The following is a 23,025-nucleotide window of genomic DNA, read 5'->3' as shown; positions in this document are numbered from 1 at the left end:
ATGTGCTCTGTGTCAGTCTGCTTCACGCTGAATCACGAATGCGCAGTATCATCAGCTCCTCAGTTCTCAAATCGGACACGTCCGACAGAAACGGTTCTCGGTTCATTGTACTGGTGATCCGAAAACAGATGCAACCGGTTCTTGACTTGAGAACGAGTCAATCTTTCGTTCGTTATCTGGCTCTGCTCGTTGTTCAACTTCAGTTCTCTCTTCACAGCAGTTCATTCAGTGTACTGTTTGAGTAAATGTATTACTCCGGGATATTGGTTTATTTTGACTCAGAGGGAGTGTCAGCCATGTTAAAAAAGTTAAAAGCTTAAAGTGATAGTTCACTTTCAAATTAAATTTTTTGTATGTTTTAGTTTACCTCAAGGACATCCAAGATTAAGGTTTCTTTGTTTCCGCAGTATTTCCCATTTTGATATTTTTAGGTCAAACCGTTCTTGTCTGTGACTCATATAATGGAGGTCTATGGTCAACACCTCAAAGAGCATGCACAGAGGAGTCCAAGTTAAACAATTCCCCATCGTAAGTACACATTGATGACCTAAGACACGAAACGAGCGGTTTGTGTAAGAAAATGAACAGTATTTATATCGTTTTTACCTCTTGAACCACGTCCAACTGATTTGAGGGCACGTGTGCTTCCTATTGTGTGACGTGTATAAAAATATCTTAAACTGTGTTCTGAAGATGAACGGAGGTCTTACAGGTTTGGAACGACATAAGGGTGAGTCATTAATGTCATAATTTTTATTTTTGGGTGAACTAACCCTTTAATGGCTATGAGTTCATGAGTTCATCCAGTCATGCCTGGCTAGACCTGGTGTAGTCTCACTGAAAATCAAATGATGGACAATAAATGGAAGCAAATGGTCAACATGGATTTATTCATAGAGCCTGAACTTTCCAAACAAACAAACAAAAAAAATGATTGAACATCAAATGCAGGGCTCTACTTATAGTAAATGTAAAGTAATGCTCTGAAATGTTAAATTGTAGTATGGATCCTCACAATGTGAGAAGAATACAGGCAGCAGAAGCGGATGGATATGATGAAAGTTTCATCAGTGTTCTGTGTTTCTTTATTAGACAGTACCTTACTGGACAGCACATCAATAGTGTTAGCAGAGACCACGACAGCAGCAATTTTCCAAATAGCTTGCAAGGGGATTGGATCTCATTAACCTGGACATTTTGTGGCTTTGCCAGGGCAACGATGTATATAGCTACAGTAAAATGTAGATTCTTGTACTATCTTTGGGAAGTGGAGTAAACCTCTTTGCATTTACATCACTACAAACCTAAGCAGAACTGCCTTTTAGAAGCTAGGAAATACATATAGACACCCACACAAATAATGACTGAAAAAAATCAAAATATCTGCCCCACTGATAAAGTTGTCAGAGAGCCATTGGTGTGTATACATCCAATGATGGGTTGGATATCAGTGGAAGAGACAGTGCCTGCCTGACAGGAGACTGACAATCTGGGTTCTTCAAAAAACAGAGACGACAATGCTGGAATTGAAAGGAAGAACCAAAAATCTCCAGACTTCATGGTTTTAGCAGGCAGCAAGTACAGTGCTCCACAGATCATTAGTATGAATTGTTCATGTTCAGATCTCAAGCTGTAAGTCTGAACTGAACTAAAGCTCTGAATTCAAACAGACAATCTTGATATTTGATGGGCCAATGACAAAGAAGAATGTCCAAGACAAGGCAACAAAGAAACAATCTTTTAAAAATCTAGCTTAAAACACGTGCCAAGTATTTCTAAATGCAATGTTTGTATTCATGTGATTTTGAGAAACAATTTCTAGACAAAAATGTAATACCAAGACTCAAAAAAGTCATGTGGTATAACCAAGTTAAAACCAATGGCATTTTCCTAGCAGCTTGAATACATGCGAGTGCATTACACTTTACAAAAAAGTTTTTAAATGTATTTGTCAAAGTGTCATAAACAATTGTATAAACATCATTCAATTTTTTGTGAGTTGCACCCCACATGACATCTCAACCTAACTGCCAATAATAGGATTCTTGTTATAAAAGGATCCAATTACGTGTTTTTTATTTAAGTTTTTCAAATATCTAATGTTTCAAAATATATAAACATAAAAAATATATTACAAATATAACATTTATAAAAATGTAAATAATACATATATAAAAAAAATCATTAAAAATGAATAACACAAATGATGAGATAAAACCTCCAAATTACTTTAGATGATTATGATATTTATTTGATACTATATCAGGACAGTTGTATCAACTAATAGCAACACACTCCCTCCCACACAACAAAATTTGTACACTAAACAAATATCCTTATTTTGCTTATTAAATTTGTTCCAGAAGAAGTCTGTATATTAAATCACAAACGTTTTGACTAAAAGCCTTCTTTAATTTCATAAAAAAAAATGATTTTTTTTTATTTTAATTCATTGTAGAATATAACTTGCTAAACAGTCATCTTAAAATGCAGAAGATACACTACAGTCGTGGCCAAAAGTTTTGAGAATTACATAAATATTAGTTTTCAAAAAGTTTGCTGCTAAACTGCTTTTAGATCTTTGTTTCAGTTGTTTCTGTGATGTACTGAAATATAATTACAAGCACTTCATACGTTTCAAAGGCTTTTATCGACAATTACATGACATTTATGCAAAGAGTCAGTATTTGCAGTGTTGGCCCTTCTTTTTCAGGACCTCTGCAATTCGATTGGGCATGCTCTCAATCAACTTCCGGGCCAAATCCTGACTGATAGCAACTCATTCTTTCATCATCACTTCTTGGAGTTTGTCAGAATTAGTGGGTTTTTGTTTGTCCACCCGCCTCTTGAGGATTGATCACAAGTTCTCAATGGGATTAAGATCTGGGGAGTTTCCAGGCCATGGACCCAAAATTTCAACATTCTGGTCCCCGAGCCACTTAGTTATCACTTTTGCCTTATGGCACGGTGCTCCTTCGTGCTGGAAAATGCATTGCTCTTCACCAAACTGTTGTTGGATTGTTGGAAGAAGTTGCTGTTGGAGGGTGTTTTGGTACCATTCTTTATTCATGGCTGTGTTTTTGGGCAGAATTGTGAGTGAGCCCACCTTGGATGAGAAGCAACCCCACACATGAATGGTGTCAGGATGCTTTACTGTTGGCATGAGACAGGACTGATGGTAGCGCTCACCTTTTCTTCTCCGGATAAGCCTTTTTCCAGATGACCCAAACAAACAGAAAGGGGCTTCATCGGAGAATATGACTTTGCCCCAGTCCTCAGCAGTCCATTCACTACACTTTCTGCAGAAAATCAATCTGTCCCTGATGTTTTTTTGGAGAGAAGTGGCTTCTTTGCTGCCCTTCTTGACACCAGGCCATCTTCCAAAAGTCTTCACCTCACTGTGCGTGCAGATGCGCTCACAGCTACCTGCTGCCATTCCTGAGCAAGCTCTGCACTGGTGGCACTCCGATCCCGCAGCTGAATCCTCTTTAGGAGACGATCCTGGCGCTTGCTGGACTTTCTTGGATGCCCTGAAGCCTACTTTACAAGAATTGAACCTCTTTCCTTGAAGTTCTTGATGATCCTATAAATTGTTGATTTAGGTGCAATCTTAGTAGCCACAATATCCTTGCGTGTGAAGCCATTTTTATGCAACACAATGATGGCTGCACGCGTTTCTTTGCAGGTCACCATGGTTAACAATGGAAGAACAATGATTTCAAGCATCACCCTCCTTTTAACATGTCAAGTCTGCCATTCTAACCCAATCAGCCTGAAATAATGATCTCCAGCCTTGTGCTCATCAACATTCTCACCTTAACAAGACGATTACTGAAATGATCTCAGCAGGTCCTTTAATGACAGCAATGAAATGCAGTGGAAAGGTTTTTTTGGGATTAAGTTAATTTTCATGGCAAAGAAGGACTATGCAATTCATCTGATCACTCTTCATAACATTCTGGAGTATATGCAAATTGCTATTATAAAAACTTTAGCAGCAACTTTTCCAATTTACAATATTTATGTAATTCTCAAAACTTTTGGCCACGACTGTATAGTCTTGAGCCTCCAGCTCCAACTGTGGGATGGTTACTGTGGAAGGTTAACACGTCGCCTACCAAAAGACAGAGAGTTAAACTTGCCAAACAAACCCAACAGACATCTCAAGAGAGGAGCAGAAGAGGGAGACTCAATCCATCATTCTCCTGGAGTAGACAAAGAGGCAGCTTGCACCAAAGCTTCATGTGCCATCCCTGTAATCTTGTGGCTTAAAAAGCTCAGAGGGATCAAGACTGGTGACACACCCTGTGCTTGTAGGGCTCCCGGACATAGCAAGGGCACCACTTCTGCATCGGTCCAGGGGTCTTTGAAGGTTTTGTATAATGACTAGCCTTGCCGTTAAGAACAATGTCCTTGCTTGACCCTCCTATACAGACCGAAGCATGATTCAAACCGAGGGGAATTGCATCATAATCATACGTTAAATCTTTTAATGGTGTGTGTGTGTTGGGGGGGGGGGGGTTCGCAAAGCCAAAATACACAAGAGTGTGTGGAGCTGTTGCGAGCAACCCACAGCTATTACCCAACATTACTGATTACAGTGTGGAGAGATCCCTAAGGCCGATGGGGAGCCTGGTTATGAAGAACAGATGGGCCTTTATTAGTAGTGAGTGTCTGAGGGAGATTTGCAGGAGATTCGGTGTTTACAGCTTCTTCAGCTGATGATAATGAGCCCGAAGACGAAGCGTCAACTAGTGAGAACGAGCAGAGACAGGAAGTGAAGGAAATTAAACCAATCAGTGCTGATGGAGAATATGTGAAAGACTTGAAAACAGTCTAGCAAGGAAATGTAAAAAACAAGCAGCGGATGAGAAGGGGGGTGGGGACTGCAATGAGCATGTGACTTAGATAGAGAGAGAGAGAGCAAAAGAGGAGGAGGAGGGGAGATTGACATTCTCTCCTCCCCAGAGCCGCAGGCCCGGTCTCCAGCCACTGTCCCAGATGGTTAGACTGAGAGAGGGAAAGAGAGATGTTCCTGCCACTCATAAGCTCTACAATTACTGAGAACGTAATGGTCTTAAAGTACCAGCATCAAGCAGGCCCAAAAAGCCAACGTGCATTTACCAATGCTGATCATATTCATGAATCTTTTAAACTGACAGCCACTTCAAGTTGCCACAGGGAGAGCGCTGTATAATAAACACATTAAGCTGCAAACGGTGGATCTGGAGCAGTTCTCGGGCACAGGACGCTCGCGGCTGGAATGGATTTCCCTTATCTGTCCATCAGAAGTGTACTGTTTGCTCTAGCGCTGAGCCTGTCGGAACATTTCGAAACGCCGGGTTAATTGTATTCCCATAACTGAAAGTGTAAGAGAGAGGGGGTTAAATCTCTGATGTGTATTGATGGGTTTTGGGTTACAAGAGGCACAGATGCAGTGAGAAAAATCAATAAACTTCTCTAGTGCATGCTAGGTGGGAGGGTCCACATTATGCAGCTGACAAACAGAGCTCGGAGATTAGATCGCCGACGAGTTTAAATACCACCTTCGGGTTTGGTCGAAAATTTCGGAACTTGTGTTCCAGCCTCTCTGCATTACATAAAAGAAAGGGTTTATGGAACAAGGGTATTGTAAATAGGTGCCTCACACTGATGTTCTAATACAACAACTTAACCTACATTAAATGATATAGAACATTAGTTGAGCAAGATGTGTTTGCCACATCCAGAAAGCTGTATTTTAATTGTATTTTTTATATTATATTATTATTATTATATTATATGTATATTAACTGTATTTTTTAGAAGTTTCTGCAAATACAAATGTCAACCAATCCAAATTAGTTCAGCAAAGAGTTTAGCTAGAGTGTAGCAGGGACGACACATTTTTGTTAGCCAACCTGGAAGATAGCATTACCCTGGATCCCTCAAAAAAAAAAAAAAGAAAAGAAAAGGAGAGATTTTTCCATTGCCTTTACAGAAAAGAGGCTCTTTGACCAAAAGTTTTATGATCCTTGTCATGTTCATCAAGATAATCTTCACAAACACAACTTCTATAAATTGTATAGCCTAAATATTGTCGGCAGAAATAAAAAGCTGACGTTATAAATTAACTACACCACAAATGACTTCAAATGTCACCATTACACAGAGTTGCTGACAAATCTTTAAATCCTTATTTCAAATTTAGGCTACAATTTGGAAAGTTCGAGATAGAGTAGATTGCATGAGCGTGAGTAGAAACACAACAAGACTGTAAAGTGAGTAGATGACTCTTCCTGTTCGGCATCATGATATATTTATTGTCCCTGACAACCATTAAGCCACTTTTTAGCAACTGCCTTTTTCAAGACATTGAATATTATGCCATAAAATAAATGTGAAAATATCTAGAGCTTGTGTTAACCACAAACCTTATTTCAGGCAAACCACAAACCTTATTTCAGGCAAATTTCTGCAAACAGACAAAAATGCTAACTTGATTTGGTGTTTCAGGAATCCCTCCTGTAGGACAAAACAAAACAAAAAACTGACTAATTCTGATAAAGAAAAAATATCCAATATCACTCCTAATGCATATGCATAGGAAAACACTCTCAACTACAGTTGGGCTTTAGCATTAGCATTAGCATTAATGGTCTACTGTTTGTTTTCTTTTTCAGGTCAACTGCTGTAATGATCCAGCAACAGTTTGAAAAGAATATTGCAGAGCAGTTTAGAGCTCAACAACATGGTTACAGCTAGTTACCTGAATAACAACACATCTCCTCATTGCACACGTACATCACAGAGTCATTTATGTGACATCTGAATTTACATTTGCAGGAATTTACATTTTTTGAAAGTTTGTTTTTGCTGTTGTTCTGCAATATATCTATAGAACGTTTCCTATCAGATATCAAATAGAAGTTTATAAAATATCTTTAAGATATTTATGATTTAGAATGTACGTAAAAATGAAGCCTGAAAGATGTCTATCAGAAGTTTGTACACAGCTGATGCTTTCCAGATGAAGTGATCTTTAACAGACATCTTGCAGACGCACGTGTGCTATCTGGGTCCAGTTTAATAGCACAGACATTTGATGCTAATTCTATCACCTTATTCATGGCACAGTATTGCAAGAATGCACATCAAATATGTACTACGGGCTACATGCCAAAAGTTTACAGTTATACATTCAACTGTATACATTCAATATGTATCTTTGGGATGTAAATACACTGCCTAGTCAACTGTTTAAAGCCTATTTCTCAATACAGAATAGGTTCCTTTAAGGGTTATAGATGTGTGGATGACATGGTTAACTTGCATTAATATATATATATAGAATCTCTTTGCAAGATATGGACAGCGCTGAGGAGTTGACACCACATGCAACACTCAGCATAACCTGACACATGGGATGGAACGCACACAGAGAAAACAAGATCTTTCAGGACTCTTACGTAATCATCTGGATACACTGGTTGTGCACTTGAAATTCCAATGACATATTTTTTACATTTCTCTTTTTTGTTGTTGTAATGTGAATCACAAAACCTGCTCAGAGAGCAGAGAACTTGAGAAACGTGTGCATTATAAACACTTCTGAGGGGCCCTTATATGAACACATACAGTCTGCGGTGGTTTGACATAATGGAAAATATTTATGGCTGTTGCATGTTCTCACACAAAGTTAATGGCACAAATTTAGAGTATGCGGTTCATCACCTCCAGATGAGAGAATGACAAATCAATTTTTTTTAAACTGTTAACCATCATGCACTCATTTAAAGGACAGTTATGATAATATCATTATCAGATTTTTAAAGTATTCAAAAAACGTAATGAGCAAAATGAACAAAGAAATACATATTTTATTTTAATAAATCCAATCGTATTACTCTACTCGTCTACAGTAGCCTTAATTTTACAGCAATAATTGCATTATATCCTTCCAAGTTCATTTTGTAAAAAGTTACTTCCTTCAAGAGTATGCGTACGAATCTCACAATATAAGTGACAAGAAAAAAACTGACAATTAAACTGTTCATTTCAATGAACTGAATGACAATTAACCATCAGCTGAAATTGCACGCCCTACTTGCTTGCATCGAAATGTAACACTTTTTGAAACAATCACTGCTTTTTGTTTTTCTAAGGTGTATACAACGGTCGGTTCATGGAGGAGGAGGAGACAGAGCCGTGTGCAAACAGCTTATCCTCTCACTGTCATCTGCTCCTAATGACAGCTGACAAACTACTAATGCAAATCCCATCTGAGCAGCTACAGCTGCCCCACCCCCAGCTTCTCCTGCCCTTCCTGTACAGGAAAATCCAGCCGCAACAACCCCTCCTGCCCTGCTACATACACAACGAATGAAAATGCTTGAAAAGTCCTCCTCTCTGAGGGTCTGCTCACAGCGAGCGCTCTTCTTTTAAACCAAGACAATACCCTGCTCTTCAGTCACGTGACAGTAGAGAGCAATGTTTCAAACAGAGCAGGTGGTGACTGTGTCATCCACAAGCAGCCAAACACATGCTCACTTGCGGCTGCTATTCTGACTGCCACTTACTGGAGCAAACTACTGACTGAATCTATGAATTCTTGCCAGTAACAAATATATATGAATAAAAAAATATTTCAATATATATATATTTCATCATTATTCATTGTAAAAACATTTCACATTTTAACTGACATTTTAATACATTCATATTAAATATTTGAATATCTAAAATATATTTTATATATTCATAAATAATATGTACATGTGTTTTGTATACATAATGTAATGTATATGCATTCTCATTTTTATTTATATATTATATAAAAATACATAAATACATATTTGTTTGTTATATTATTAGTAAATATATAAATTGTTATTAATTATAAAAATATATGTAAAAATAAAAAATATATACATGTATATAATATTGCATATGTATTTATCATTTTTATTTATATATTATATAAAAATACATACATAAACACACACACACACATATATATATATATATATATATATATATATATATATATATATATATATATATATATATATATATATATACATATATATATATATATATGTTATATTATATTAGTAAATATATAAATATAAATTGTTATGCTTTACATACATTATTTGATATATATATACATTTTTTGGTGAACAGAAGAGACTTCTTTAAAAAAAAAAACATTAACAAGCTTACTGTTCAAAAACTTCTGACTCATGGTGGATACTATTGGCAACTTAAATTTTTCTCTAATGTCTAGCTTTTGATTGGCTTAGAAATCTATAAATGCCGGACAATAACAAATAATAATGATTTGTTTATATACTACAAACACTGTTTATCACATAATAAGGCAGAATAGCTTCTATACTGTAATAAATGCTATGTCAATTAGCACTGCATTGTTCATATACTTTATTTATCCCCTGCTGGAGATGACTTGAAAAACAATTTATCGTCGTGATCGTATATTAATGTCTTCGTATTTGCATAAGTTTCTGTTTTCCTGTGAAAACCACAGTGATAGCTGGACGCTTTTGTCCATATTAGGAGTTTCCTGATATCACTATCAGCGCGAGAGCGCGCTCCGGCAGGAGATTTTAGCGCTCTGTGAAGTTCATCTCGCTGTATTCTGGGTCCGAATGAAATATCATGTGATGCGCAGACTATCCTGTCTCTTTGAGTTTAAATCTATATTTATTCACATCAGCTCTTGAAAACAAAGTGATTCAAAAGGGTCTCACTTTGTGCAACCACATAACTAAAGATGTGTTAAAAAATGATGAAAAGTTTATTAATGAACGTGATCATAAAGTGTCACTGACACAAAAATCCCATATTTTTAAAACGCATGTCGATGGTTTGGCTGAGAGTCTGAGCTTTTAAAAGTTAGAAACCATTGTTTTAGAAAAATGAAAGACAGAAGGAAAAATGGAAGTGATCAAGGATGTAAACAAGAGAAAAACAAGGTTCCTTTTTACTGCTCAAATCAAATACAGGGAGGAAATGACATCACGCCTCCCACACAAACCGCACCAACTCACACTTTCATTTGTTTCGCAGTAAATCACACAAGTGTTTTCTTCATCTTCTCACTATGTAGTTTCATAAACACACAGTAGACCTTCAATGTCATGAATTAGCCAACAATCTGATAGGGGAAAGTGTGAGAGAAAGTGACCACGTGTTCATCACAGGTTGCTAAGCTCACCTTGGCTTCAGTCTAGACTCAGCCTCAGGGCATTTCTGCAGCAGTGGAACCAGTGGAAATCTTTGCGCATTATTCACGTCTCTCAGTCTGTGGAAGAGCAGAACCATCCAGTCAAGATCTTAGCCAAGGCTCAACACAAGCAATGCAATACAGTACAAGTCATATATATCTATATATACACTCAATTGGTTATATATAAAATTTGTGGTAACACTTTAGTATAGGGTCCAATTCTCACTAATTACTAGTTGCTTATTAGCATGCCTATTATTAACATATTGGCTGTTTATTAGTGCTTATAAAGTACGTATAATGCATGGAATCCATAATCCTACCCAATACCCTAAACTTAACAACTACCTTATAAACTATTAATAAGCAGCAAATTAGAAGTTAATTGAGGCAGAAATCATAGTTAATGGTTAGTTAATTGTGAGAATTGGACCCTAAAACAAAGTGTGACCAAATTTGTTATTCTATTATCAAAATGCATTATTTATGGCTTTTAATTTTAGGGTGAAATATGACCTGGACATATTCTTGACCAAGTTTCTTGTGATAAGCTCACTTACGTTTTCAGAGAGTTCTGAGCAAATAACCTTCAAGTTTTGAGGCCACACCGTCAACTGACCTTGAAGTAAACATTAAGGTTTGTATGACGGTAGATTCTATGACATCACTTCCTGTCTGTCTTGTGAGAGCCGATCCCTGTCAGATGTGAGCACAGCACTTGAGCTGTCCTCTATCAGAGAGCTATCAGCCAATCAAAGATACAGCTGAGTATTCCCAGACCTGTCAGGAAGAGTGTGGCTATTCTTAATAATGACACGAGAGGACCAACCGCACTTGGGTGTTACTGAGAAGACCCACAGAGGTCAACGATTGGGTGGCATTCATGGCTTATATCCTTAGGACCCATATAATATAAGCCTTTGCTTCTAAATTTTCCAAAAAGAAATAAGACCAGGTAATAGATATCAATGCAAGTGAATAGTTCACCTCCAAAATAAGATAATGTTCACAAGTGGTTGATAGTGCTTTGCCATATGTGCACCTTTCAACTGAACATTCTTCTGATGAATTTTAGAATGAAAAAGATACATAGTTGTGTTATATCTGGTGAAACACAATGAGACCATACGGAGCGGTCATGTTTTTCAGGCAATTAGCTTAAGTGAACTACCATATGAGAGCGATCCATCTCTGCAAGCTTGTTGAAAAATGAAGAGTTGGATATAAGTTTTAATCGGCCATCTCCGTCCTGGCCTTCTCAGTAATGACAAGGGGAAAGATCTAATTGATCCCACAATACTCTTTAGACTCTTAGACCGTCCATTAAAAAGTTCATGAAAGTTGAACACCGAGTGGAGACATAAGGGACAGCTGACATAAAGTGAGCTCAAGAGACAAAATGAGGAAAAGAATATAAAATTAGGCATTCCAGAAGAGATTCAATTTAGCAAAAATATAAAGTAGTCTACCGTTCAAAAGTTTGGGGTCAGTATATTTCAATATTTTGTAAAGAAGTCTCTTATGCTAAACAAGGCTACATTTATTTGTTCAAAAACACAGTAAGTACAGTAATTGAATGAAATATTATTACCATTTAAAATGTTTTCGATTTAAATATATAATGCAATTTATTACGCCAAAGCTTAATTTTTAGCATTTCTCCAGTCTTCAGTGTCACATGAAAAAAAAACAAATTCTAATATGTTGATTTGCTGCTCAGGCTACATTTTTTTCTAATTATCAACACTTAAGCCTCTTTCACACTGCCTCATCACTACCACACACCCATTATGGCATTAGTTCTGGCTTTAGTTCACACATCGCTTGTTCCGGGACTGAAAATGGCAATGTTACTAGGTCCCCGACCCGGGATCAATCCTGAAATCAATCCCGGGACGTGTTTGCGTACACACAGAAGGCGCCCGGAAATGTTCCAGCAATTTTCTGTGTTCAAAGTGCAGTGTAAAAGGGGCTTTAGAGACTTAAAGGGTGCCAGCATCCCCAAAATGGTATGAAGCAATCATCACAAACTTTTTTGAAGACTATTAAGGGACGGAAAACGAACTCAACGTCATTAATAGGGTAAAAAATTGGAAGACAAAAAAAATATATCAGGAAGAGAAAAAAAAAAAGACAATCATCATCAGGTTGGTAAAGATTTTAATAGTGTTACACACGTCTTCAGGGCCTCTGGTTCCACAAGGGAATCGTTTCAAGCTTATTAGATAGTAACATGAAGTACGCCTTTTTAATTATGTTCAGCAAGTAATTAGTGGAAAAAAAGGGTTTAAATCATCTCCCCGATCCCAGAATTAGCCTCAGAGAAAAAAAATAAAAAAAAACTACTTGCCACAGTAAGTATCATTCAACAAAGTTGAAAGCACATGTAGAAACAGCCAGAATTCTCCCATTGTGAGCAAATGCCTTTAAAGGGGTTGTTGACTTGAGCAAAAGCTCTCTTGGGAGCTTGTGAACAAATACCTGAGGGGAGGGCCATCCGCAGCGCTGTCACATGATGTCATGTGCTGACCAGATATTGCTATATGTAGTTTCACAGCAGCCGCCCTGCTACAACACCATGCGCACAATGACAACAACACAAATGGAGAACAAAAGACCAAGCGCCGGGATTCTGATGGGTACATTAAATAATAAGAATGCTCTAGGCAGGTGCTTCTATAAATAATAATAAAAAATATTCTATACATAAGTTACACAAGGGTGTGAATGGCTTTAGCAATCTAAATGGGAAACAGAGAAATCATGTGGTCTGTGTGAAAAAAAAAAATACATTCAAATTAATCTAGCATATCCAAAACACTATTAATCATAATTAAATAGAGAGAGACACATCAGATGCATTCTGAAATACTTCATTTATCTCACTGGTCAGGAGGAAGTAAAAAAAAAAAAAAAAAAAAAAAAAAGTATTTTCTGAGGCCAAAGGAATTTCCCTCAATTTCTTGTGTCACATGTTTGTTCTAGCCCACAGCAGATCTTAACCCGATTGGTCACTGTAGTTATGGGGTCCCTCAACCATGGTAAATCAGTCAACCGGCTGATTCAGCTGTCAGATAAAACACCAAAAAAGCCTTTTTGTTTTTGTGGAAATGTCTTTCAAATACCATGAAGTCATAAGCTTTTGTGGCCGTAGAACGGAAACCAAACAAACAGTCACGACTGCAGACCCATTTCAAATCAGGTTCCATAACAGCTGCTCCTTACTATTCAATAAACACTCCACACCAAAGGGCCAGGAAGATCTGCGAGCCTCAATCTCTCTCCATCTGCAGTCTGGGTCAAAAGTTCATGTCAGTGTTACAGTTGTGTGTGTGTGCAACGCCACAGACCATATTCCCCATCTTCTCAACCACTGGCCACTGTGAGGCCTAATACTACAACAGCGTAGAAATTATTAACTGAACACTTATTCTCCTTCGTAATGTCACTTCAGAAACATATTTCCCATTAGACCAGAGTATCTTTTGAAATGTAGACTGTACTACAAGAGAACATATGGTAATTTTAGGATTCAAAACTTCCTACCTAGTCCAGAAGTTGGCCAAATTTCAATGCTGTTGTTAATTAAGTGAAGTGAAGTGAAGTGAAGTGACATTCGGCCAAGTATGGTGACCCATACTCAGAATTTGTGCTCTGCATTTAACCCATCCGAAGTGCACACACACAGAGCAGTGAACACACACACACACACTGTGAACACACACCCGGAGCAGTGGGCAGCCATTTTTTATGCTGCGGCGCCCGGGGAGCAGTTGGGGGTTCGGTGCCTTGCTCAAGGGCACCTCAGTCGTGGTATTGAGGGTGGTGAGAGAACTGTACATGCACTCCCCCCACCCACAATTCCTGCCGGCCCGGGACTCGAACCCACAACCCTTCGATTGGGAGTCCGATTCTCTAACCACCAGGCCACGACTTCCCCATTAAAACTCTTTTTCAGTCAAAATATAAATATTAGATGAAAACTTCTCACAAAAATTTGAAATTTTGCCTTGGAAAATGAACTAAAATAAGTTTGTTGAAATACTAAAATAAAAAAAAAATAATAAATACAGTATATATATATATATAATTTTTTTTTACTTTTTGTAAACTTATTTACATAAAAAAAGTGAAGACTAGAAATCAATCAATCAATAAAAGCCACTCAAAAAGGATTCCAGAAGTTCAGATTTTATTCTAAAACCATACAGCTCCTGAAACTTTTGAGAAGTCTCACATATTCAGTCAAGTTTACTTCTCTGACTAGATGTGAGTGGGGATTGGGATCTAAATCCTGTGTTTGAGGGTAAGTGATCCTGCTCTCTCCCCCATGATCCTCTTGTTTCCTCCTGGCCCGAAGCAGGTGCAAGTCATCTCAGTGGGGATGTCACTAAAGGCTTATGTCAGGGGAAAGCAGCCAGCTAATCGTACCACTCAAAGGCTAAAGATTAGATTGGCCGTGCAGATTCTTTTACTCACTCAAAACTGACCACAATGAGTCAGACGCGGAGGCCAAATACAAATTTAACCTTCCATGTCAACATTTTCACTGGCAATCCATCAACTTCTTGATTGTATTAGTCAGACAAAGATTTAAAGCCCCAACTAAGTAAATAACATCACCACACTGTACAGGCCACTGGAGCTAATGGAATTATATACACTTAACCAGACTTTTACATTTTCTGAAGAAAATTGGATTTGCACAAACATGCAATGCCACATGCTAGAGTCTCTAGCCCCAAGTATGAGCGATAGTAAAAGCAATGCTTGCCGTAATATAGTGCTACTAAACAATGCTGATAAGCTTTCTCCTCAAAATTTTCTTGCTCTGTAGACATATGTTCCTTATCTTAAAAGTCATACGAAATTAGTCTTATCTGCTGAGCCAAAGCCATGAATCCAGCAGTAAACATGCTGCTCAGTACCACCAGTCTGGGTGTTAATGTTCCAAAGTTATTGCAGTATTAAGCTGTAAATTCCACATCATGTTGATTTCGCTGAGGTGATCACCTCTCCTTAAAACAAAACTGAAGCTCTTCCAACAGCTCATTTCAATAATATATTTGCAATCGTGTACATTCCCTTTTCTGTGTATTGAATGAGGTAGCTTGTAACCACATTCACACTTGAACCCATGACGGACCTCGTGAGCAGTAAAAAGAGTGTCATTTCTTGCATATGAGAAACCAGAAAAACTACTTTGGGTCTAAAAGGCATATCCAAAAAATACATCAAATCAGACAGTTGTACAAATTAAGCCACTTTCACTAAATCAGCTGTGATGAAACACTATGAAAATCCATCCATCAAGTAATTATTTTCATTTTCAGTGTGGAAAACCCAACATTAGCAGACATCCCACGAGGCAGCATTCTCCACTCAGTTGCTTAGGTACAGTCACAAACCAAAGCACCGTTGGCCACATCTCAGTGATTTTCTGGAGGACTAAAAATGAGTTGAGCATAGAAAACTGAACACAAATCTCTTTGCATCGTATGAAATTTAATATAACGAATATTAAATGCATATTTTTGCATTATCATGTCAAAAAAAAACTAAAAAAAAAAAAACTAAGCACTAAAAATGGTTTTAAATGTTGCAAAATAAGTTAGGTATGTAAAAAAATTTATTTGTATATGTATTTGTATTGATTGGTAAAGCATAGAACCGGGTAAAAGGATTGTATATTAACTGTTTCAAAGATGAACTTTAAATAAGTTATATAGTAAAAAAGGTCATCTAAACAAACTTTAATAAAGAGATATTAAAATATAAAATATCCAGATAAACTATCTGTTATATCGATCAATACCAGATATGAAACTGATATATCAGTCATCGCTAATAAAATTAATTCATAGTAAAACATTCTCCTAATGAACCAGATGACAAAAGCTAAAATACTACTTTTGCGACATCAAGCAGATCGCTTTCATGAAAGTCCCTCCGTGTGAAATGAGTTTTTCTAGAGGTATCCATCCTGACACTCTTCCTGCTCTGCCTCACACATCAATGATCGGTTTCTGTTTAGTGATTGTGATGTCAGCTCCAATTCCACATCCGATTATCGTTCTCTTTACTCTCCAGCTGGGAGCCCACACTTACACTTTTTGGATAACACACACAATGGCCAGACTCACTAAGGCGGCTTTGTGTTTTTCTAAAATGTGAGTACTGTAAATCTAACTGTGGGTGGCGAGACCTATAATACCTAAAGAAAGGTATTTGCTTTCATCACAGTGATGGCTGAACTAGAGGTCGACCGATAGTGGATTTTGCCGATACCAATAGCTTGGTTGGACTACACTGGCCGATACAGATTAATTAACCGAGTTTTTAAAATGGATACTGAACAAAAACTAAAATAGTGCTTTATTAAAAAAAAAACAGTACTGAAGCATACTACTAGTTGTAATAATAATAATAATAATAATAAATACCTAAATACCGTGAACCTTTACAGTTCTGTGTATGTGATATGACGCTAGTTTTACTCAAATCAAACAGTTAGATGCTCATGAAGGCTGTCTCAGAACAGTTCTGGAGATGTTGTTCATGTGTTTACGTCCTCATTTAGTGAGACGGCAGATGCTGAAATCATCGTGAGCGTCACGCGCGCTTCAGTATGTGTATAACGTTAGTTGATGAAACCTTGCGTCTGCGCCATTCATTAACCCAGTCACTCAGAACATGCAGGATTCATATTCAAATTGACATTTGTGGCTTAATAGTTACAGATACTAGTCTGTGATACGCTACCATTCAAAAGTTTGGGGTAAGATAAAAAAAAAAAAAAAAAGAATAAGAGATTATAGAAGAGATTGTCAATGAAGAGATTGTCGTTATGGAATCTATCAGCAGGGGCCATGTAGGATCATGCTAACCAGCCAAAACTTGACCCCTTGGAAAAGGCCAAGGACCTGATTGGAATGAATAGATGGCCCTTTTCTGCCCAATTAAATAAACATTCTAAGTTGTAAAAAGGCAAAAACTTGAACTAGAAGTCCTGCATTACCGGATCAGGAATACTGCTGATTTTCCAGAAGGACACGTAATTGGACAAGACAGGGGAAAACTAAAAGGCCAAAACACAGCACACACAGCAGACGTTGATCTGCCAGTCAACATCAAGTCTGTAAAATTGCATTACGGCTTCCGGTTATCAAATACCATGACTATCCAAAATTAGTGTTTTGGCCACTCAAGCTTAAGGCTTTCAAAATAAACCATAATGTCATGATTACAACTCCAGGCCATTTTGTGTACGATGACTTTAGAAGTAAAAATAAACTGAGTAATGTACTGGGCTGTAAAGACCGAGCATGCATTGTTGGAGATGATAGTTTGCTTACTCTGTGGAGTCAATCAAGTTAATGCATTACAGCATAATCTTATGAATGTCTAATTGATTCTAACCAAACCACAAAATTCCAATTGTTTTGCCGAACTATTTTGTGTCTCACAAACATCACAAGACAAGTACATGAATCTTGCCTTTGAAAGTATAAGACACTTGGAAATTGTGTACCGAAATGAATTTGCAAATATTAAATAAAAACAGCGCCCATTTTTCACAATCCAATCAATTCCTGACGATAAAATAGAATCCTAATATTCTATTTTGCATTGCAATATATGACCTTAAGAAAGTAAAATATGGATATACAATATAGCGGTTCCATGATGGCAATCAGCAGATATTAAAGATTTTTTATAATAGGAATGAGTGAGTATTAGATATTTAATTGCACAATAGCATTTCCCCAACATTTCTATTTTTTACATTTAGATACATATTGCTTAATCTAAACTCACTTAAAAGTCAATATTTAAGATGCTAATAATTAAATAACACTGTTAATGGAAAAATGTATATTCATTATGAGATTTAGTAAAAATTTAATTTATTAGTGTTTTAAATTATTAGTATTTTAAAGATTATAAGTGAGCATTAGATGAAGGCAAAGGAAATGAATATCCATTTTATAAATTATATTACAATGTGGTGATGCAATTACAATGACTATTTATTTTTATTCTTTTGCTTTAATGATTCCTTTTATTGATTAAAAAAAATGATATAGCGTTTTAATATCTATATGAATAATAACACTGTCAGAATAACTCTGTGGAAAAACTGAAAAGAAAAATTCTCTGTTAGGACACTTTCCATTAAGTTTATGAATATTTCCTTTAACCCTAAATCAGGACACAATGCAATGCATAATTAAAAATACAGATCTGTTTATAAAATTACATTAATATGGACAATTTCTTCATATTAACATATTTTATGGACTTTTCCAGAGCGTGCATTAAAATAATTACCAGCTAATTAACCAGAACTAGTACTGTGCATCCCTAAAGTAAAATGTGTTGCGAGTAGCAATTAACAAAATATGCTCAGCATATACAAATCATTAACGATTTAAGATGCAAAGATAATCATTCCCTCCACTGCCCCCATGGTACGTGGGTGTGTGTAATTGTCTCCTCAGGTGTAACATGAGAGGATTTGCTTTGACAACCCACAATTCCAGGTGCAAAAGCCACAGATATCTGTAACAGATCGACGCAGACTGATTATAGAGATTTTAAGGGCTGCTTACAGTCTCTTTCTTTAACCTATGACCAGTAGTTATCTTTAGTGCAGGAGTAAATTAACTTCTTCTGTATACAGACGTCCCAAAGCTAAAAGCAGCCAACGTAATGTAAACTCACCTACATCAGGACACTACCTTCGTGAATAGTCTACAGAAATTTCCTTCAAGAGAGCCAGTGCTCAATCAGATTAAGGACTTTTCTTTACTCTTTGTGCGTATGCGTACGGAAATAGCATCAAGGCAAGTCTGTTTTGTAGCAGACAAATGACAGCCAATCCAACGTATTTTGACGACAGACGAGCTGGCTGGCGAATTAATCAAGCTGCTTAGCAAACTCCAGTGACAGCAGCTGCCAAGTCTTCTGTCTAACGCCGGAGAGAGAGTTATGGATAACTTTACGGCTTCTGATACGCTAATTAGAAGGAGCAATTGTTTCAGTTAAGGGCGTTTACTAATAAAAACACCAGGTGTTGGTTTAAACATAAAACCATACTGTTGTTTACTGCCACCGGCGATGAATTAGAGGGCCGATCAAGGAGAAAAAAATGAAAGAGCACAACTTAATTCTACAGAATAGAATATCAACTCTTAAAGGGGCCATTTGATGCAATTTAATTTTTTCCTTTCTCTTTACAAGCTCTTGGTGCATGAAGAAGATCTGTAAAGTTGCAAAGACTAAAGTCTCAAATCCAAAGAGATATTCTTTATCAAAGTTAAGACTCTGCCACGCCCCCCTAAGACGGCTCATTCAAACATGGCTCCACATGTTTGTGAAAAAAAGTTCACCATAAAACCTAATTTGGTCACTTTCTGTGATTCTCCACGGCATATTTGAAGATGTATGCAAGCAAAAAATAATTAATGAATGAATAAGGGGCTGTTCACATATCGCACCTAAAAATGTGTGGAAAACGCTAGGCGCGCCGCTTTCTCCTTCTTTCCAAGGCGCTCGGGCAGAAGTGCTTCTGGGGCATCTGCCAATGACGCGCTCTCTCCATGAAGACTCAGAAATTTCAGCAAAGGATAAATGGATTTGCAGCACAAAAAAAAAATCGCATTTAGTAGCTCTGCTACAAAATTTTTTTCAAAATGGCAATCCATATACAGCTATGTTCAGCTGTTCCTTCATGTTGGCTGAGCTTTCAACATTGTTACAGGAAAGGATGAAGCTGAATGTTTAGTTCTGGTCACATGACCTGCGGTGCGCTTGCGGCATTCAGAAAAGTTGAGATGTTTTTAACTCGATGCTGTTCGGACGTGCCTGGAAAAAACGGGCGCTTCGCACCACGAGCGCATCGCGACCGTGTCGCTTCCATTATGAGCGCGCATACCGCTCGCCTACATTGGAAATAACGGACTTGAGCGCGCAAAAGACGCGATAAGTGAACGGCCCCTAAGAACTGCGGTCTTCTACAGTACTTCAAATATGCCGTGGAGAATCACAGAAAGTGACCGAATTCAAGAACATTGTTGCAGCATCTCTCATGCAACGAATAAACACCGCTAACTTGGATAATGCAGTGAATACTCCTCTTCTCGCGTCTGTCCTAGACCCTCGGCACAAACATCTCAGGTTCCTCGACGAAAACATGAGAGAAGTAAGAAATTTTTGTTTGAACATTATCAGAACATTTTCCTTGATGCGAGTGGTGCGTCACCAACGATGAAGAGGATGCAATGCCCACTCGTCTGAAAAGGCTGAGCCAGTTCTTCAGCGATGATTACAGAGAGTCCAGCCGAGACGAGTGGGAACAGTTCTTGCTGGAGCCATGTATTCCACCAGATGAGGATCCCATTCAGTGGTGAAACGAAAACACGAAGTGCTTCACAAAACTTATTCTCTTAGCACACCGTTATTTGTGAGTCCTGCCAACGTCTGTGCCGCCAGAGCGCGTTTTCTCTGCAGCCGGCCTTATTGTTAACAGACTAAGGAGCCGACTTTCCCCCGATCATGTTAACATGCCTGTATTTCTTAACAAGAACATGTAAAACAAAAGAAAAAAAGAAAAAAAGATTTGCTGACAGTTTAAAAGTTTCAAAGTTAAGTGTAGGCTACGTTCTGTACAATAGCCTAATTGCTGCAGGCTGCTTTACGTTTTTATTGTTCACTTTTTTTTTCTTTGTTCACTTTTTTTTGTTGCTTTTAATCTGTACTTTTGTTGGTTTGCATGCATTGTTAAAGGTTTTCAGCTACAAAACACGATGTGTGATGTTCAAGCTAATTGTGTGTAATCTTGGTCAAAATGATGGAAACAATAAATGTTGCTGAAAAATAACGTCGGTCTCATTAAACTTAATTTAAATAAACGAATATTCGAATATTCGTTTTTTGTGAGCTCAAATATTCGAATGTGATATTTGCGGAAAACGCCCATCCCTAGCACAGTCTTGTTGTTTTTCTCCCGAATCGTTTTGCTGTCGATGACTTGCCTTTTGCAAGCAATGCATGGACACTGGCTTGCACTTTTCGGGCCGTGTGGACAGCCGAGTCAGGCCTTTAGCAAGCGATGCATTTTGTCTGGTTTTTTGTTAAGATGAGTTCTTCTGCTAGTGTTGCATTTTTGTTTTGCAAGCGGAAGCTGTATCTTTGCCACCATGTGCATTCCTGCATGCTGTACGCAAGCATCCGCAGAAGTCTTTTCCCCCCTGAATTTGTACTGCATGAAAGAGCAATTAGATCTGTGGCCCAGTTTTTGGAGCTGGCCGATAGATAGTAGACCCAGTCGATTTTAAAGCAGGAAAGGCTCTGTGGGAGAAAGAGGCCTATGCCATCTATGTCATCTACTGAAACCTTCTTTTTAAACAAAGAAAAACGCAACCTGAGGGCATTTGTATATGACAGAACTACGCTTCTTTCATCATCTGTGGTTCAGAGCTGGAACCGAAACAACAGCAAGCGTTTATTGAGGTATCTGTCAACAGATGATGACTACATTAGAGTCGTCATTCAATGGCAGGTCTTTGAAGAATGCTAAATAATCCAAACTGTTCAAGCAGAGTCAGTTTCACGCAGATGCAGAATAGATAAACAAAATCAGTCTTTATCTCCTTTCAATTTGGAGATGTTTAGATGAAGCAGACTGAAGCATATCAGTGCTTAATAATTAATAATCATCATGAAGAACTGTAGAACAAACAATAGGGATGAGAAATTAAATCTGGTTGCAAAGTAATTCTATGTTTGCAAGCTGACTGTTAACAGAAAATAAGATGATTGTCATGACTAGAGGTCACAGCATATTCTGATTCACATACTAGTGGCTCTTTTGAAGCAGTTCTTTTTTTAAAATAAATAAATAAAAATCTTTGAATCAGTCTAGCAAATCATTTCCTCAATGAACTCACTGAATCTGCCAAAGCCGTAACTATGCAATGTAAAGGCTTTAGAGTCAAATAAAACGAGTGAAAGATGAATAAATGTATGGAAAAAAGATGCATAAATGTATTCTTAAAAGTACAATTTTATCTTTATTTATAAAGTTGTTCCATTGCAACGGCTGTAAACAGATTCATCAAAATTGTGAGGGCCTTCATTACTTTGGAAACTAGGAGTTTAGAAACTAATTTAACATTTAAACATGTTTCCATGAAATATTAATACATATACTACCATTGAAAGGTTTGGGGTAAGTACATTTTTCACTTTTAATCAGCAAGGATGCATTAAATTGATCAATTTATAAAGACATTTATAAAGTTGCTAAAGATTCCATCCATCCAATTTTTTTTCTCTTTTCATCACAGGTATAAATTATATTTTAAAATTATAATATTTAACAATATTACTGTTTTTATTGTATTTATGATCAAATAAATGCAGACTTGGTCAGCAGAAGAACAAACGCTATATTATAACATAATATATATATATATATATATATATATAATGGCCTTTTTTTTGCTTGTATTGCCCACCTCTAGTCATGACAATCATCTGATGCTTGGTTTTAATATTATGTTATGCAAAACAGAAGACAGACATTTTATAAGTTTATAGAACCTGACCATCATGAAATTGATTTTATTTACTTATTTATATATTTTTATATATTTAATAAAAATAAAAAAACGATACAAAACCAGATACGAATGAGAACTGGAATCTCAATGTGGTCGAGTTCAGTTTAAGGTCTCTGACGATGAACAGGATGCAATCTTGAAGCGTTTAAAATCTGTGCGGGGGTCTCT

At 37.2% G+C, this 23,025-nt stretch overlaps 1 protein-coding gene across 4 annotated transcripts in view; it reads right to left on the bottom strand.

Annotated features, from left to right (window-relative positions):
• LOC132124443 (nuclear receptor coactivator 2-like) overlaps positions 1–23,025 on the bottom strand; it is a 100,657-nt gene that overhangs the window by 69,214 nt on the left and 8,418 nt on the right. For all 4 annotated transcript variants that reach the window (XM_059535442.1, XM_059535443.1, XM_059535441.1 and 1 more), the window contains exon 2: positions 10,220–10,306. The gene's annotated coding sequence lies outside the window, so the exon portion shown is untranslated. The remainder of the gene's footprint in view (positions 1–10,219; positions 10,307–23,025) is intronic.

Source organism: Carassius carassius, chromosome 42 (assembly GCF_963082965.1).
Source record: "Carassius carassius chromosome 42, fCarCar2.1, whole genome shotgun sequence".
Taxonomy (NCBI): Eukaryota; Metazoa; Chordata; class Actinopteri; order Cypriniformes; family Cyprinidae; genus Carassius; species Carassius carassius.
Note: the sequence above shows the minus strand (reverse complement) of the source record. Positions and strands in the feature narration are given on the sequence as shown.